We start from the raw sequence: 17996 nt of genomic DNA, 5'->3' as shown, positions 1-17996 counted from the left end.
CTCATACCATAATTAGGTAAAGGAGCACATAACTTCTTTTTAACAGAAAACTGTATGTGCTGATTGTTATGTTAGCTTACTGATAAACTTACCACCGACACACATTATCTGTGCCTCGCTCTGGGGAGCATCGATGCATCACCTTTCTATTCTGAAGAAATTTCCAGTGGTGTGTAACTGGCACCATTGGGAATCAAAGGGAGAAAGCAACAGGTGGCAGATGATCCTTCAGAGCTGTTCTGATGGTGCACTAGCTGGCTTGGGAGACAGCCATCCGGTTAAGTGGTGGTATGATGTGAGACAGAAGTGAGGAGGAAATGTTGTTGCTGGAGGGAAATCGCAACCAACAGCTCAGCCACAGAGTAAAGCAAGGGTAGCATTTGTAACTGGTCAGTAGCCAGGTAGAGGATGAGAGGGGAGAGAAAAGGACAGAAGAAAGGGGCATCTCATCTGCCACATAATTGCTTGCAAGCTGAAGAATTAGAAAATACAGAAATACTTGCTTTTTGGTTTACACTCTTCCACCAAATAGGATAAACAGATTTAGCATGTAGGGTTCAAAATGTCTGTGGGACGTGACAAAGCAGGAGTTCGTCCTCACCCCTCGCTTAATGCTTTTTCTGTTTCTGTTTTAAAGTCATTATTTTCACCAACCACATGCGTATATGCTTGCATAAGTTATAGCTTGATATAGCACTGTGGATTCTTCTAACGTCCAGCAGATGTATCTTGTTCCAGCCTTCTGTACCCCGGGGGTCAAAACAGCCATGGTGGAATTGCCTCTACTTTCAGTGCATGTGTGCATATGTGTGTGACAGAGCCCACGTACCAATGTGGTTGTGAAGACTGCACTCCAAAAGAAAGCCATCACTTTCTTCAGAAGAAAGTCTTAAGAAGTCTAAGAAACTTTGGGAGAAAGTCTAAAATTCCTCCTTCCTTTCCACTCCCCGATGATTGAAAATGGGCTTCAGGTTTGACAGAGGAGCTTTTCAAGGGAGAACTGAATTTTCCAGGGAGTGGCTTAAGGAGTACAGCCAGGTGATGTTTTCTAGTAGTGCCCTTTTTGGAAGTTCCCCCCAGCCTAAGAAACAAGAAACCATGCCACACATAAGAGGGGGCTCTATGCCTTTGCTGTGGCAAGTTAGTGAACACTGCTCTAACCCATTAGCCCTGCTAGACTGCACCTTTCTTGTATGCCTCCTTGACCTCTGTTCCATATGTTTTTTCATCACTCCCTGTGCTCATATTTCTGCTGCTCTTATCCCCCAAAACAGGTCCCAAAAAGTAAAGGCCAGGAAAAAGGATAAAGGGGTGACTGGAGTATTTTACCTGGAGAGCTGCATGTTGCCCTTAGAGGACAGCATGGTCCTGGCTCACCAGAGGAGAAACTCCGTCTGCCTCTGCAAATTCAGGGTGACACTCCAGAGGACAAGCTTTTCCCACAGCCATTGGGAATGGGAGAAGACCTTGTGTTGGCTCAGGATGCAGCTGGAGATATTTGGATTTGGGGGCAGGGAGAGAGGAACACTGGGGAGTTGTGGTTCAGGACCACTGATAAATGGAGATGTAACTGGAGTGCTTGCTTCCCCACCTGGTACAGTTTTCATTGCTGTGAAGCAGCAGGCTGCTAACTCAGGGCTAACAGAGGCTTTTTGTGGTGAGACAGAAAGCGAGAATGTGTGGTTCTATTACAAACTTTAATGGGGTAATTTGAAGGCAGGCAGGTTAAGACTTTGATCTACTTCTTTTCATTTTTTAATCCATTTGCAAAGTCCATGTAAACAGCTGTGAAAATGGAGCGTGGTTTGGTTCTGCTATGAGCAGATTTCACCTCACCATTGCGTCTGTCTCCTAAACATTGAAACTGTCTGAAGGACAGGTGTCCTCACGAAAAAATGTCGGGCAGTGCCACTACCACAAATGATGCTCGTCATCATCCATCCTCCAGTTTTTTCTCTTACCACTTTGTTTCATAGTATAATATTTTACATACATTTTTAATTTAAACGTTAAAATACTCTGGTACTTCGTCAGGAGTTCTATACTTGTTTACTTTTAATTAATAGCTCCATTCAAAGTCAGCAAGACTTCTCACACATGCTGAAGTTAAGCCTATGCTCAGCATAACTGGCAGCTGCATGAGAGTGAGCTGGATGGCTGGGCTGCGGGACGTGGGACCCAAGCCTTGCCCTCAGATGAGGTTGTGCTTTGGGAATTCACCCATTTCCAGCCCCCCCTGGTGCTAAGGCTTTAAGGAGAAGTAGAGAAAAGGGCATGCACTCGTTTGAGCTGCATACAAGCCACTAGCCAGGTTTTACTGGGGGCTCCCAGGCCTGTCTGGGTATCTTCTGCTGACCTTGTTATGGCCATCAGGACACACTCACCAAATGGAGTCCTTATCAGGCAGTCACATTAACGAACGGCTAGCGTTAATTTGCCCTTTGAAAATGAGGAAATCAATATGTTGATCCAGTCGGAAATCCCTTTATTCATAAAACAGTCTACCCCAGACCCCTCCACATAATTAAGGCTAAAGCCAAATTTTGTTTGGGTGAAATGCACAATCTGTCTGCTCCCTAAGCTGTGCTGAATGAAGTTCTCCCCTAACGGCACAGGGAGCAGCTGTCACGCTGTTGCTCTAATAACCATGAGACAAAATGATTAAATTTCCATCAATCATTTAGCATTATCAGAATAGGTCATTTTAATAAAATGTTATCATAGGATCAGTGCCTGGCACCTTAGAAAGGAGAGGGGCAGTGATGGAGAGTCATCTTGTGACGGCCTTTGAGTGATGCCCCTTGCAGGAGATGCTCGTCCAGATTAATCCAGCAGTCCCCCTAAAGCCACCATTTTTCATGAGGGTGCCTGATACCAGGATCTTCTGAGAGTAAAGACATTCCTGTAATCACCTCAAATGGCTTTTTGGTTTCAGCAAGTGTCCCCTTGTTCTTGCACTGTATAGAAAAATCACCGATCATTCGTCTTGGGGAAAATCCTCAACAGGTTGTAAGAAGTGTGGGGGACTAAGCCCTGCTTTCAGAAGCCATTTCAGAGCCAGAAGTTACATGCCCAGCAATGCGGATGGCTGCCAAGTGGGCTTTCTGTAAAAGGATTTCATGGGAATGTTTAAATGTACATACTTCCCAAAACCCTACTTGGTGCCTGTCTGTATTTTTAAGCCACAGAGTACCTTTAAAAACCTGGCCCCGTGGCCCCCGTAGTTGAAATGTTCATCTGTTTTCAGTGTTTTACGTACATACCATGTCCATTTGTAGTCATCTCCATGCTGCATCCAAGGCATCTTTCCAGCATCTGTCCCTCTGCAGAGAAGTTTCATGGCTACAGAATAAGCTGGACCCTAACCCTGTTTTTAAAGCCGGGTGCACCCTGTCTGTTGACAGTGTGTTGTACAAGCAGGAAAACGGAGAACTCCAAAGTCCAACCCAAAATTCGTGGCTCCTCGCTGCTTCTCTTGAGCAGCCTCCTTTGGCTGTCCTTCAAGGGTGGTGGTCGATGTCAGACGCTGATGGAAGATTTGTCCAGCCTTTTGGTGATGCTGAGAAAGGGTGATCATGAAAAATGGAGAAAAGATGGATGATCCTTCTGTGCTTCACCTGGAAATAACCCTTAACAAATAGATGATGCACTGGGTTTCTGTAAATCCAACTCGGCCATTGTTTTTCTTTGGAGAGAGGGTTTTTGCTTTCCTGCTTAGGAGCCAGCAAAGAAGCACACTCAAACCTTGGGAAGGGGGAAACATTTTCAGGCAGCGTCAAAGTGCAACTTATTCCTTGCTGTAAGTTTGAAGTTTCTGGGTGCAAACAAATCAAAATTACTTGTCAGAGTAAGCTGTTGTTGGGTTTGGAGGTTTGCTTGGTTGCCTTTTTTGTTGTGTTTTTTTTCCCTACATGCAGCAGTCTCACTGTCTTGTCTTCTTTTTCTTCTTCCTCTCCAGGCCCTCAAACTGACACGAGATGTAGAGAGAGAACCCTTTGCCAAATCTGCTGTCAGCAAGTGGACAGTGATACTGTTTACAGCTTACGACCTTTGTGAACCCTGCATTATTTTCCTAACGAAGCAGACTGTTAATAGGTCCCTTACCGGAGTGAAGATCCTCCTTTTTTTTTTTTTTTCCCTCTTTTTTTTTCTCTTTTTTGGGGGGGAATTGAACTAATTCTGAAGTATGCAAAATCTTCCTTTTCTGGGATGGCCAAGCACCTGCTGTGGAGACAATGTTCAGCACCATCCTGTTAAGAACACACTGTGTAGCCTTTACAGTAGTTACTTGTCAATGAGTATGTGGTGTTTCAATATATTAATGGTTTATGGGATGTTTTAAGTTGGCTTTTCTTTTTTGGAGGTTTTCCCTGTCTGCCCACCCTCCCCCCTACAACCTCCAGTTTGATTTCCTTAGATTTTTGACCATTTTTGCTTTCTCTCCCTGGGAAATCTGAAGTACTGTGCACGTGCCAGGAAATGATCATAACCCAACACTGCTCAGACGTCAGGGTTTTCTGAGTATACAGCTTTTGTTACACCGATCAACCCGCTGAATTCCAGAGAGAGGTGATGTGTGTGGTCTGTTTGTTTGTTGGGTTGGTTTGTTTGTTTCTTTCTTACTCTTTCCTTAAATTTAATGGTACACCCCCGTTTTCCATAAGCGTCAAACCAGGGTTGATTGCAAAACAAGGGAAGCCGGCGAGTTTGCCTCTTGGCTCGTGAGGATGGACTGACAGCGGGTGCCGTTGCCCGCACGTGCACTGAGGCAGGAGCCCGTTTGCTGCCCACCAGAGCAGGCTCCCCTCCTGCCTTATGGTAGCAAGGCTGTCCCTACTGCTGCAGCGAGCTGGTGAGGAGTTATAAGCGGAGCTGCCAGACAAGTTGAACATAGCCACTTGTAAAGATGTGTTTGAAAAAGCAAAAATTAAGGGAAATATGTCACTTCGCAGAAAAGCTAAACGTAGAGGCTGGGCATCGGCAGGTGACTTGCAGTGGCCACGCCAGGAGTTGAGGCACAGGTCGTTGCAGGGTGTGTTACTGCATCAGTGATCCTTTTTTTTTGTTTTGGACATATCCTCGATTATTTTTTCCTTCTCATTGTGTATAACCTGTTGTGGCAGAAGAAGCAGGAGAGGGAATGGCAAGGTGACAGTATCTTACAAATGGCTTTTCATAGGAGCATAGATTGTAACAGGATAAATGACACTGAAAGACAAGGCAGTTTTATATATTTTGCTTCTAAGATTTTCTTTTGTAAAATGAATAATAATTAATAATAATAATGAATAAAAGGTATGGTGCTGTATAGGTCCTCTCTATAATCTGGAAAGTTTGATTACTTTTTATTAGTATTTTGGGGAGGGAGGGATGCAAAAAAAGAGGGGAAGACAACAATGGTACATAGGAACTCGGTATGAAGAGGTTCTGAATAGGACAGTGTATACATAATTCTCCAAAGCGATATATGAAGTTTTTTTCTTTGCATAAAAGCATTATGCATATAAATATATAAATATATTTTATTATGTACAGAAACGGATCATTATGCATGGATGTTAGGAAAACAAACTAGCATTTTAACCCAAAGTCTCAGTGCATGAGTTCCCACCAACCCGTGTCCCATGCAATGTGGAGTGACTCCCTCTCCCCACTGCCACCGCACATGCACAGTCATGCATGTGCACACACACACACACACACACAGAAGCATTCGTGGGCCCTTCCTCGCTCCTTACTTTCCAGGTCCCTGAGGTGACATTGGTGAAACAACAGCTCCTAGTGTGACGGAAGTTTTGTTTTTGTATCATAGCCCCCACGCTGTTCTCTCGTAAAGATGCATCTCTTGGTTTCTCCCCGCAGTTAGGACTGTGTAGACTGTGCAGTTGTGGTTATCGTAGCCCTGTAGCATATCAACTCTTCCAAGCAGCCAAGGGTTTATCATTTGCCTTTTAAAAAAACTTCTCTTTTCTTTTTACACCGAGATGGTCTATTTGTCAGCGTGGGGACTAGTTTGTTACATTTATCGGAGTTAGCCGATGCTCATTCCCCATCTGTGTCAGCAGCCAGCTACCCAGGATGCTCGCATGGGGCAGTGGTCACCTGGGCTAGAGGTCCCTTTGCTTATCGCAGTCCAGCTGCAGGCACCTTTTACCAAAATTGCTTGAGAGCTTGATCACCAGCCTCCTCTGAGCGTGTAGCATTCGCTCTCAGCTTCCCGGTACACCCCGCAACGCGAGTGTACGCTGAAGGACTTCCCTCCGGTGCTCCTCTCCCCGAGGCTCCTCTGCGGCTGCTGCCCTGCGGCGGGGCTCGTCCCCCTGCCCGAGGTGTCGGCCGCCGGCAGAGCCCACGCGGTGCCTCCCCGTGCCGGGGCGCAGCGTTTGGCCCCTGCGCGGGTGAGCCTCTGGTGAGACCCGGGGTGCCTGCCCAAAGACCACTGACCAGGTCACGGACAGCACCGGTAAGGCCTGACTTGACGGTATGGCCAAGGTGGCCAAAATCCATCGGTGTTTGGTTTTTTTTTTTTCTTGGTATGGATGCAGTTCTTGTGAAAGGCAAGGGAAGGCGCATTAGCTTAAAACAAATGGGGGCAACTTCTGCTCTGCTCCGGCACCCTAGCCCCACTGAGTTCAACGGAGCTAGCTCCCGCTGGCAGAAATGAGGGAGAACGCTATGGTCTGCTCTGTTCAGAAAATGGAGAAGAAACACTTGATTTAGAAACAGACCGTCAATGGCAGAGAAGTTTGGTTGGTTTTTTTTTAAATAAAAGCATTAGCAGCTGAAAGGCTTAACCTGCCTCTCGGTTAAGTCAAGGAAAGCATTTCCATTGGCGTGGTTGGGACACCTTGGGCCCCTGCTTTGGAGAACATCCTAGCACTCGCTGGAAAGGGGTGGACTTGGCCAACCTCTTTGGTTTGGTTTGGTTTCTGTTGCTCGTTTTTGGGGCCAGAATTTTCAAACGGAGGTGCCTGGTGTCAGGCACTGGACGTCGGGGGCTCCAGCATCGTCTCAGGGGGCGAGTTCCTCTGCCCTCGTGGCTTCTCGAAGGAAGGATTGGTGCCAGGTCCCCCCAGGCCCAGGGGAAGGTCACCACCCTCTACGCCTCCTGAGGTGCCCAGCAAATGCCCTCCTCTCCAGAGGTGCTACATAAATCTCGCTGAATTCAAAGGGCCGCTTATTTAGGTGTCAAAATACAGACTTGAATGGCTAATTTGGGGAACCTGCCTTTTGAAAATTTGGCCTTTGAGTCTTTGAGCATGTTTATGCCTAGAAGTTTTCCTTCTGAAACCGTGTAAAACAGATGATTGTCCAGAACAATTCCGTAGTTATCATTTAAACACTTGGTCTAAACAAAAGGTCTAAAAAGGTGACATTTATGCAGTTCCTAGTCACAGGTTTGGGGCTTGATTTAATGATTTTTTAAAACAATTTTCTCTTGAGAATAATCGGGTAGTTGACCACTGCTTAACTCCAGAAATTTTTGTGCCACCGCTTCAAAAAGTTACCTTTTAGGTCATGTTTTTCTCTAAAATTATGTCATTGCTTGGCAATCGGTGTCCTGTAAGTGTTTTCTAGTACACAATATACCTTAGGAATTGCCAACAGATGCGAAGGGGGACCAGATACATTTCGTTACTATGGGTTGGAAAAAAATGGATTGTACATTTGGCTTCACATGTTTAACTTTTTTTTAAAAAAAGTTGCATGATTGGAAAAAATATGTATACAGTATCTGTAAAACTGTTTTATCTGTTTTTGTTTCAAGCCATGTAAATTGGAAGAATATTAAATCCACAGCCTTATCGCGCATGGCCGTCTTTACATACCGAAGAGCTGAACAGTTTATACTTTTCATTTGGGCTATCTTGTACTTTCATTTGAAAGCAGACACTCTCATGTTGCAGTCTTACTGAGGATTTTATATTTAAAAAAAAGAAAAAAGATGCTGCCCTGGAGGAATATACTACCTTACTACACAGAGGTTGGAAGGAAGTTTGTTTTGGAGCAAAACCTGCCCCTTTCCAAACAAAGTAGAGACGCAGTGCTTACTCCACTTGGTGTTAGTAGATATTGCCTTGTGTATTCCATTTTAAATTGTAATCTAGTTTGTAAAAGAGATGGTGACGCATGTAAATAAAGCATAATGGATCTCTACATTGCACATTTGCCTTCGCTCTGTTCTGTTGTGTTGTGGACAGACATCTAAATGCAGGACCTGGAGAAGGGGTGACTTCCGAGCAGTGGGTGAAACCAGCTGGTGGGGGGGTTGGGGCTGGGGCGGGGGCCTGATCCTGCGTCCACTGGAGTCTGTAAATGCGTTATTTATGTGGCCCTCTGCCTTTCAACCCTTCAGCCAAGCCAGCGTAATTTTGGCGGTCAGATAACCCCCAATGGGATCATTTAATGCTGCTAAAAATCACAACGTTCACTTTATTTGGGGGGGCGGGAGGGTTGTCCCCTGGGATGGCAGCTGCACCCTGCAGCTGCAGCCCAGCTCACCCGTCCTGGGAGACAACCAGCCCAACTGCAAGTCGGTCAGGAGAAAAGTACACCCCCCCGCCCCAAGCTGCCGTGGGCTTGGCTGGGTTTCAAACTGCCTCTGAAAATGCCTGGAGTACTTGAAACCACCCGTTTGGGATTTGGGATAAGAAAACCAGCAGCCTGACTCAGCAGAAAGTTATACCAAGGGCTCTGGCCAAGGCACAGGAGAGCGTGCTCAGAAACATGAGACGTGTCGACAAAAAAAACTTCTCCCACCCTGACGGGAAGCCACAGATGTATATGGGTTTTTGGAATCATTTTTCAAGAGCAAATGGTATTTTCAAGAAAGAGGAGCCTTTTCGTGCAGCAGGGAGGGGTTTCCCATGACTCCCGGGGGGGACGACTGCTGTGTCGTCCACGCAAAGCCCATGGGAGCGTTGCGCTGAAGTACTGCAGTATAAAGAGCAGCTTAGGGATATCCCTTGTTCAATAGAGCAAGAGCTATTCAGGCTTTGTCCTAACTAAAGATAGCCTGAAATATTACAAGATCCAGTCAGAAAATAGCCTTTGACTAGGATGAAGCGTGCGTTAGCCTTCCCAGAGTGAGAGAGCGCTCTTGTCCTGCGGCAATTACAGCTTCTCCTCGGAAATGGAGCAGTTTTGCTTGATTTTTCTGAAGGCTCCTCTGACAGTTGCTCTGGCGGGGAAGGACCCGTGTCCTCCGCCTCGCTGGCATCGCCCCACTGGTATTTAGGACAAATGATGACAGCGTTTGGCCCGGCGAGGTGCCAGGTGGAAGGGCCTCAGCTTTGACCTGATTTTAAGCAGGGGCAGCAGCAGCGATGACAACCTGATCAAATCCTGCGCGAGTTTTGTGCTGAACCTACTTGGTTGTGTTGTGCAATGCCTTAGCTGAGACCTTCAGTTTACCCGACCTTGGAATAGATCATTCTTATCTTTCAGAGTACTTTCAAAATAAGTCCAAACATTTTAAACTTCTCCAAGTTGTCCCAGAAGACAAAAGGCTTTTCGAGCTGCTGGCGAGACTGGTGAGGCAACCGAGAGCTATTTTGGGAGCTCCCCACCGCATATGCTGAGTTGCGAGTTTGACCAGACCAGGCAAAACAGTATTTTACAGCTCTTGTTTGGCTACTGCTGCCAAGGAAGTTAGGGGTGCTTTCAAGAAGATTGAGATAAGCAAATCTGGGAGGCTACTTCTTTTTCTGGTGGAGTCATTGTGACAGGTATCTCCCCGTTCAAAAGGAGGACTTCTTGGGTGAAGCAGAGCCCAAGCCAGATGGAGTAGATACCGCTCTCGCTGGTGCACAGATTCATCCCACTGCCAGTGACTTCAGCAGTGTCTCATCGCTTCTCTGTTTGTCCGACCCAGCCCACAGAGCTTTTTTCCCACTGGCCCTGCCTGTGGAATTTTTTGAAATGAAGGTACTTTTATCATGTAAACACAAAACATAGGAAATTCCATTAGAACAAAAAAAAATTTAAGCTATTTTTTTTATTTACTGCTGTTTAAATCTTCAGAAAACTTTGGAATTGTCTGACAAAATGCAGAAACTTCAGTTTGGATTTTTTATTTTTGCACTTGGATTTTCTTTTCATACTAATGACACCAGTAGTTTTGCATGTGCCACAACATTTACTTATTAGAACAAAGCGTCTCCTGCTTTTATTGTTTGATGCTTTGATGACATACCAAGGAACTGATTTAATCTAGAAAATGAGATAAAATGTCTTGATTCAGTAGGAACAATTGGCCTAAATGAGGGTAACTGTTGTAACATTCTTTTATTGTTACATTATGCCATGCAGGTTTAACGATACTTATATCCTGTGAATGATGTGGTGAAATGAGGGGAAACAGCAAAAATATACGACATCTCATAAAAGTCTTTCCAACTTCCAAGACAAATGCGATCCTGATCAAGATCCCCTCCCCCTCAATTTTCACTCTTTTTAGGTGATACCTTAAAACTTTGGTTTTGCTGAAATTCAAAGCACAAGGCAATTCCCAAGCGCTGCCTTTCCCGGGGGGTCAGCGATGCAGCGGTGCCGACCGGCTGTGCACGCTGCCCTGCTCTGCACACCCCGATGGGCGTTGAGGCTGCTGCCAGCACCCGTGGCGCGTGACACCACATGGATGTCAGGTTTCGGCTCTGTTTCACGCCCTGGGGGCCACTATAAGCCCTGTAAGAGCCCGCGGCGGGTGCAGCGAGGTGCCAAGGCAGGCAGATGGGGAGGACATCAGGGGAAGCGAAGCATGGCAGATGCCAGCACCCTGCTCTGGTATTCACGTGTCGCGTGGGACCTCCCTGAAGCTTCATCTGCTGCATGGACAATGGATCCTTCTTCTGTTTGTAACCGCCTTGGGAAAGGACGTCATCAGTTAGAAAGTGCTAATTAAGAAATACGGGTATACTCTACCTCTGACCTCCAAAGCAAAAGATGGAGAAAACTGCATTGACACAGCCACCTCAGAGGTCCTTCCTGGGGAGCGGTGGAGGATGCTGCTCCTGACACCTTCCCCTCCAGGAGGGTGAGGTCGAGCTTTTCCAAGCCTCTGCTGTGAACAACAGGCCTGGTGCCTGGGCAGCCTCTCGTGTTGCATTTGTTGTTTCGGTAGAAAATTCATACTTCACCAGCACTTTATTTTAAATCTCTATAGGCTCCTCTTAATGAAAGCGATCCAGGCTTGTACACCATTAACTAGTTCATGGATGAATGTCCGGGAGAAAAGTCAGTGCTTAGAAAGCAATTCATAAAAGACATAAAATAAAAAAAAATCCCCACTTAGTCCTTTTACTCATTAAATGAAACTCATTGTCATTCACACTTCTCTTGAGAGTCATACTTGCAATATCAAACTGCATATCAACCTCAATGTGCATCTGTTAAGCAAAATTTATGGCGAGGCTCTCTCATTTATACAGAAGTTTTTGCTATGCACTGTCACTCAGCCTAGCAGACTCCTATGGAAAAGCCACAATTTAAGTCAAAACTCTACTGTGCCAGCACAGTTATAAAATTATAGTTGCTTTCAGAGCTAGGAGATATCAAAGTCTCTTCCTAGGGAATGCAGCTACCTTCAGGTGTCTGCTCTGAAGCTTCTGCCTCTAAGACTACAGCTAGAAGGAGAAGGTAGCACAGTGGAAGGTCAGGCGTGGAGGTACCAGGGGTCTTCACTTTGCAGTCGAGTTGTGTTTGCTCTGCAGTCCGGGTAAGGTGGGCTACATTGTTGTCTCCAAAGGGTCAGCGCTAACTAGCTTACCACAGAGTAGGAGTGGTTATGTGGGAAGTTACCCTGGAGTAAAACAAATACAAAGCCTCTCTTCCCTTTCTCTATCTCATCTCATCCATAACTTGCACTTCAGGGTGAGCCCATTTCACTCTGTTTTTCACTAGAGGACATCAAGGTGACAAGCTGTCTGCAGAAATGCCCTGAATTGCTAGGTCTTGGGGGACTTGGCTGGGGTTCTGTTGCTACATTTCCAGCTCTTAAAGCTCCTGCCTGAATATCTTTGCTTTTCCACAATCTCTTCACCTTACCTCGCCAAAGCTTTGTTCCCTTCTTGAGAAAGGGCCTTAGGGACAATGACATGATGTTGCTGTTAGCGGGAACCTCTCACAGTTTGGTTTTCCCACACAAATGGATGTGTGAGGAGTGGGTGGTTGGCTCCCACCTTACCTATCTCACGGACCGTGCATCTGAGTGGGCTTCTCTGTGCGTGCAGAGAAAATCTTAAGAGATGTGAGGGTACAGGAATGGCAAATAAGGTGGCACCTGAAAAGGGCCTAATAAAATCATAGAATCATAGACTCATTTAAGTTGGAAAAGACCTTTAAGATCATTGAGTCCAACCATCAACCATGCCCACTAAACCATGTCCTGAAGTGCCTTGTCTATGTGCTTTTTTAATACCTCCAGGGATGGTGACTCAACCACTTCCCTGGGCAGCCAGTTCCAATGCCTGACAAAATGCTACCCTTTGAATGATACGTTGCCATGGGGGAACCTGAACCACTTCAATCATTCTTCGATCCATGTCTGAAGTCACCAGTGTTTCCCATTGCTGTCAGCGATGGTCTTGCTAACTTTTGATCCCCAAGAGCCTTTCTTTGAAGAGAAATCTTTTTTTTTTTTTTTCCCCATTCTCTGACTTTTTACATTCTCTGTTTTACTAAGGCCAGTTATTAAAATGTTTGTGGGGTCAGTAATGTCAGTTGTGGATACGATTATTTTTAATGATGTTTTTATACAAGCAAGAAATCCAGGTAACACAGTTATCTGGCAAGAGCTTGTTGCCAGTACAACTCACTCCATTCCAGCTATGCTGGCAAGAAGCACTCTTTTTTTTTTTTTTGCTGCTTCAAGCTACGTCTGAGTCTGAAGACACAGTTCGCTGGTCTAGCTGCATCAGCCACCTTTTTCTAACATAGGCTAAACCTGGAACATTGCTTCATGCAGAATAGCAAGTTTGCAGCCAATGTGAACTAGTGGCTGTATTCAAAGGTCTGCTAAGGTCAGGAAACGTGGAGCTGAGAGTAAGTACAAATGGTTTGTGGACCTCTTACCAGGTATGGCTGCTCAAAGGGACACAAGCAGACCACTTCAGAGCAAACCGCTACAGCCAAAGGAATGGGAAAAAAATGAACGCCTTCATCTTTTTAAAAGTGTCTCTCTTTGTTCATGCTCTGCTGAGTCTTTCTGTGAGAAATGGATATTGTGAAGTAGCTTCATACAGCCTAGATGCAGCCTAGAACAACCATCTAGAGTTGACCGTGGTGCCTGCCCTCTCGCAGTGCTGGCACTCGTGACCTGTAATACTTCCCTGGGCCATAATCTGCAAAATAAAATTGAAAACCTCTGATTTTCTCTCTCTTTCAGTGAGTCAAGAAACTGCTAGCTTCTCCTCTTGAAGGTTAACAGAATTTGAACATTTTATGCTGATCACCTCATCCATAAGCTAACAAAAGGCTTATCTGTTTCTTTTCCAGTGTAATTGACAATCCTCTTTAGATGCATGTTCAGCATTTCAAGACTAACTTAAAGGTCAAATTTATCATACAGGAAGATTGGATGAGCTCATGGTTGAGGAAAGACCATCTAAAGGTGACTTGTCTAACATATCGGTACACACGCACAAAGCCCACACACATTTCTTTTTGGTCTAGCCTTGTCTCAGACATCACCTGTGTGCCAGGAGTCTCAGGACAAAGCTGTACTAAAAATGTTACAGGTGGGTTGAATTTGGCACCTGGAATATAAGAGAATAATAAGGGTCTGAATGAAGGAGATATATTCAGAAATGGACAGAGCAGAATTTCATTCTTCTGACCCTTCTTACCTGAAATCTCAATTACTCCAGACTGCTGAAGTACCCTGTTTGTCTTCAAGCAGTTTACTCCCAAATTTTATGTATCCAAGCATGGATCTGTGCCGCACCAGAGAAAGCGTGCAGACCCCTACATCTCCCTGCACACGTCTGTGCTCAGCACAGGCACTGCAACAGCCGATAAGGGTACCTGAAACAAAGCCTGGGGACTCTCGTAGCCCGCACAGGGACAGTCATCAGCAAACACTGGCCTGTGACACCGTGCACCCTGGGCACGTGCTAAGCCTTGCTCAGAGCACAGCTCCCAGAGAAAGTAAGTACTGCATGTGCTCGGCTTCTTCACACAAAATTAATGTACAAAACTCAGAGTATGATAAAACTGTAGGCACAGGTGAAAGTGTGAACTGCGTAGGGGAGATGGATAACTTCCCCAAGTTAAAATCAGTATCTTCAGCAGCAGCCCCTCCACCCTATTTGGTAGGGGATGCAGACTCTCCTGTTGGGAAATGGTGATCAGCTAAAAGTCCCTTTCCCCTGGGGATTTCTCTGTTGCATCCCACAGACTTTTTGGCCGAGTGTCAGTTTTCAGGCCCTCCACCCTCCTCCTGGCAGAACCACAGGTGGTGGCCACAGAAGAGGAATTTGGAGCTAGAAGCTGGTTTTCCACTGAGACGCTTCAACAACTATCAGCTCTCGCATGCACGTTTCCAAGGCAGGACCTCCACACTATCTGCCCTCCCACCTGTCCCATCCTCCTCCTGTGAGCCTAATCTCGTGCCACACTTGTCCCCCTGGTCTCCATGCCGCCTGCCGCACCCAGCCTTGGCTGGATGCCCATGGCCGTGGGGCCCTGGAAACCCCAAAATTGGCAGCAGCCTCTGACCGCTGGTGCGTCAGCCAGCCCAGCAGCTGGAGGACACCTGCCCCACACCCTCAGGAAGGTCCTCGTGCAGAACGAGGAGTGCCACCACGTGTTGCCACGAGGAACTGGGAGGGAAGAGCAGCCAGATGAAATTCAGTAGACAAAGGTGCATGGCACCATGCTGAGGAAGGAGAGATCAGCTATGCGTACGCCAAGTGGGGCACGAGCAGCAGCACTGGAAAAAAGGTGCTGTGGGTAGTAATGAGCTAGAAACTGTCTGAGCTCCTGCCGTGGGGTTGTGGCACGGGGGCAGTCCTGGATGCTGGAGCCGGCCGGGAGAAGAGCAACAAGACTGAGCAGAGCCAGTGAGAATGGGGACCTATGGGAGAAGGCTGATTTTATTTGTTAGAACAGGTTGAGAGGGGACACAGACTGCCCTTTACATAGAAGATTACTAAAAAAAAAGCCTTCCTGCCCACTAAGGAGAGGACATAGCTGCATTTCACGTGCAGCAAATGTAGGTTATGTTCTCCTAGCTATGAGGGTAATTAAGAGATTTCCTAGAAGTGTGGACTTTTCTTCATTAAGGGTGTTTTGGGGAGCAAAACGTTTGCCTAGATTTTCCTTGGCCCTGCCTCAGAGCAGGAGGATGATCTCCTGAGGTGCCTTCTAACCTCATGCTCCTATGGCTTGCCTTAAAGAGTTAAAACAGCTTTAAAAACAAAACAAAAAGCACAGAGGCTTCTGCCCTTTCCTACCTGAGGCACATGTCTCTATGTACAGTAGCAAATTGTTAGCTTTTCTCCCGGTTTGAGTGTAACAGGTATTGAGTAATGTTGTCCTGGTGTGTTGACGCGTGAGCCAGGGTGTGCCCTGGACCCCAGAGAGGTATTGATGTAGCACAACCGCCTGCTAAAAGTCTGGTATTTGGTTTCCTTCTGCTCTCTAGCGTCTTGCTTTGCCCCCCAAGAAGCTGCATGTTGTCCTAATTCGCTCTCCAGGCACGTCTCACTACAAACAGAAGTTGCTCTCTCCTGTTCCTGGTGAGACTCAAAGCTCTGAGAAGATGTCCTGCCCCGTAGGTTTCCTTTTCCTGATGAAAGCCAGTGCAGAAAGTGCTCCTCTTGGGACACCACATGCTCCAGCATCTGTTGACCCCTCTCATGGGTGGGTACCTGCAAATCTGAAGGACCAGAAGTATAAATGCAGGTGAAAAGGCAGATATTCCTGCAGCGGGTCAGGTTTGTTTCAGAGGTGGCCAGCTTCCCCCACCGAGGGCATGTGTTGGCCATTCCAGCAGGGAGGACCGGCTGGACCAGGAGAAGATGTAAGCAGCAAAGCCCCACTGACCGTGAGCAGCAGGGCTGGCATGGGCAGAGACACAGGAGGCACGGCAGGGAGACGCAACTTTGGGTGAGAACTTGCTTATCAGAAAACCCAGGCCCTGGAGAAAGACACAGCCTGAAGCCATTTGGGGTGTCCCCATCGCTGCTGCCAGGCCACCAAGACTGGTGGCTGGCAGGGCGTCCCACTGGGTTGGGAGGAGCCGGCAACTGTGGGCAAAGCTCAGGCACTCGAGCCAGCGTGTGATGGGCTGTGCAGGAGGACAGCAGGGATGCTCATGGCAGGATCGGCCTCCTCTCCTGCCGGCAAAGAAGAGCGGCCGCTGCCTCCTTGCTTTGCTGTGGGGCCAGCAGTAACCCCCCCAACAGGGGCCTGGCATAGTCAGCCAGGAACTTGTACCAGACTTGGGCTCCCAGACAGAAAAAACAAACCATTGCGTGTTCAATGTTTACATTAGATGTTTATTTTACAGTTCATTTCACAATCCGTTTCTCTTCTCCCTTTGCTGCGAGTTGATTTATGGTGCTGCAATTCCTATCTGCCTGCCCTGCCCAGAGCATGGACTTGGAGAAAAGCCTGTCAGGGGTCTCTCCTTGTCGTCGTTGCCGTTTTGTCTACAACTGCCCTTACCTATGAGTTAAACTAGAGCAGTTTCTTCCAAACAGCAATAAATGAGTTTCCTGCTCCCTTGTGCTTGTATTGGTGTTTTGAGGGGTGGGCAGCTCAGGGTCTCTGAAGAAAACAAGAGCAAACAAACATGGTGCAAAGGGCTGCCCTGAGCTTCCCTCCGGCTGGCTTCTCCCCTGGCTGGACTGGTGGGGTGTTGAGGACTCCTGGCACGCTGTGGGACCGCAGACCCTGCGCCCCATCCACTGTGCCCCTCGATGATGAGGCGCCGTACCTGGCTGCGGGGCAAGTCCCCAGGCTCTTGGGATGGCCAGTGACCGCGGGAGGTGGCTGGTCCCTGCCCGCCCTGTACCATAAGGGACTGTCAGGGGCTGCTGGGATTAACCGGGATTACTTGCTCCATGGTACATTTAAATTTTGATTTTTATGCTGCTGTGTCTTATCAGTATTCAGGGAGGTGGTTTAGCTTCACTGGTTTGATCAAGGCCTTTCCTCCACAGTTGAACGTGCAAAAAAGATGCACTGCATTTTACTGAGAAAATAAGAGATCTGATCTGAAGATTTGGTGGGAAATCCCTGAGTAAAACTTGGCCTTCCTTGCTGGCTGCGTGCTTTGGAGAAGGAAAGGGATTCACCGCTTCCTTGTACAGAGCCAGGTGCTCCCCATGAATAACTGGACCCAACCTAAAAGCAGAAGGAAGTATATTTAAAAAAACAGAGGTGTGGTAATGACACTATCGTGCTTTATGTGCGTTGTGTAATCCGTGATGTGTGTGCGGCTCCTTAAGAGCCTGCTCCCCAGTCACGGCTAAATCACACCTTGAAAACAACAATAAAATCCTAATAAGTTGACTGGCTAAAGAGGTTTGTTCCTTTTCCCCAGGAAAATGATACTCACCACAAGCAAATGTGTATTTTTGTGGACTGAATGCTCATGTGACAGACACGGTGTCTTGTATATATACAAGCCAAAAGTTTTGAACAAGTTTTCTTTTCCAGTTTTCTTTATCACTGCTAATTGCCCCAATGATGACAACGTGAATGGATGGTAAGAAACAGAACAGTTTTGCATAAAGGGCACTGAGACCCTATGATTACCTAAATTAATAGCTAAATAAATGTCTCCCCACAAACTTGTTTAGCAATTTACACATTTCAAATTGCAGTTGTACCAAGTGGGAGGTTTAATGTTAAGAAATTGCTTTCATGTTTAACTTGATGCAAACTAGACCCTAAAAGAAGGGACTTGATTTGGTAAGATATGTGTTTGAGCTCTGGCTCACTGGTCCAAATTAAGCCCATTCCTGCACTGGTAGAAGTTCTTAAAGGGA

General features: G+C 46.7%; 1 protein-coding gene and 1 long non-coding RNA gene across 2 annotated transcripts in view; both read left to right on the top strand.

Annotated features, from left to right (window-relative positions):
• Positions 1–8164, top strand: part of FOXO3 (forkhead box O3) — a 95470-nt gene extending 87306 nt beyond the window's left edge. Inside the window, exon 3 of the mRNA XM_052781363.1 lies at positions 3959–8164. The gene's annotated coding sequence lies outside the window, so the exon portion shown is untranslated. The remainder of the gene's footprint in view (positions 1–3958) is intronic.
• A 4321-nt stretch (positions 8165–12485) lies between these two features.
• LOC128139246 (uncharacterized) lies at positions 12486–17517 on the top strand. Its single transcript, XR_008234289.1, has 2 exons — positions 12486–17069; positions 17151–17517. It is a non-coding gene; the product is annotated as an uncharacterized LOC128139246 (long non-coding RNA).
• Positions 17518–17996: the final 479 nt, after the last annotated feature.

Source organism: Harpia harpyja, chromosome 3, assembly GCF_026419915.1.
Source record: "Harpia harpyja isolate bHarHar1 chromosome 3, bHarHar1 primary haplotype, whole genome shotgun sequence".
Classification (NCBI taxonomy): Eukaryota; Metazoa; Chordata; class Aves; order Accipitriformes; family Accipitridae; genus Harpia; species Harpia harpyja.
This window is presented reverse-complemented; position numbering and strand designations above follow the sequence as displayed.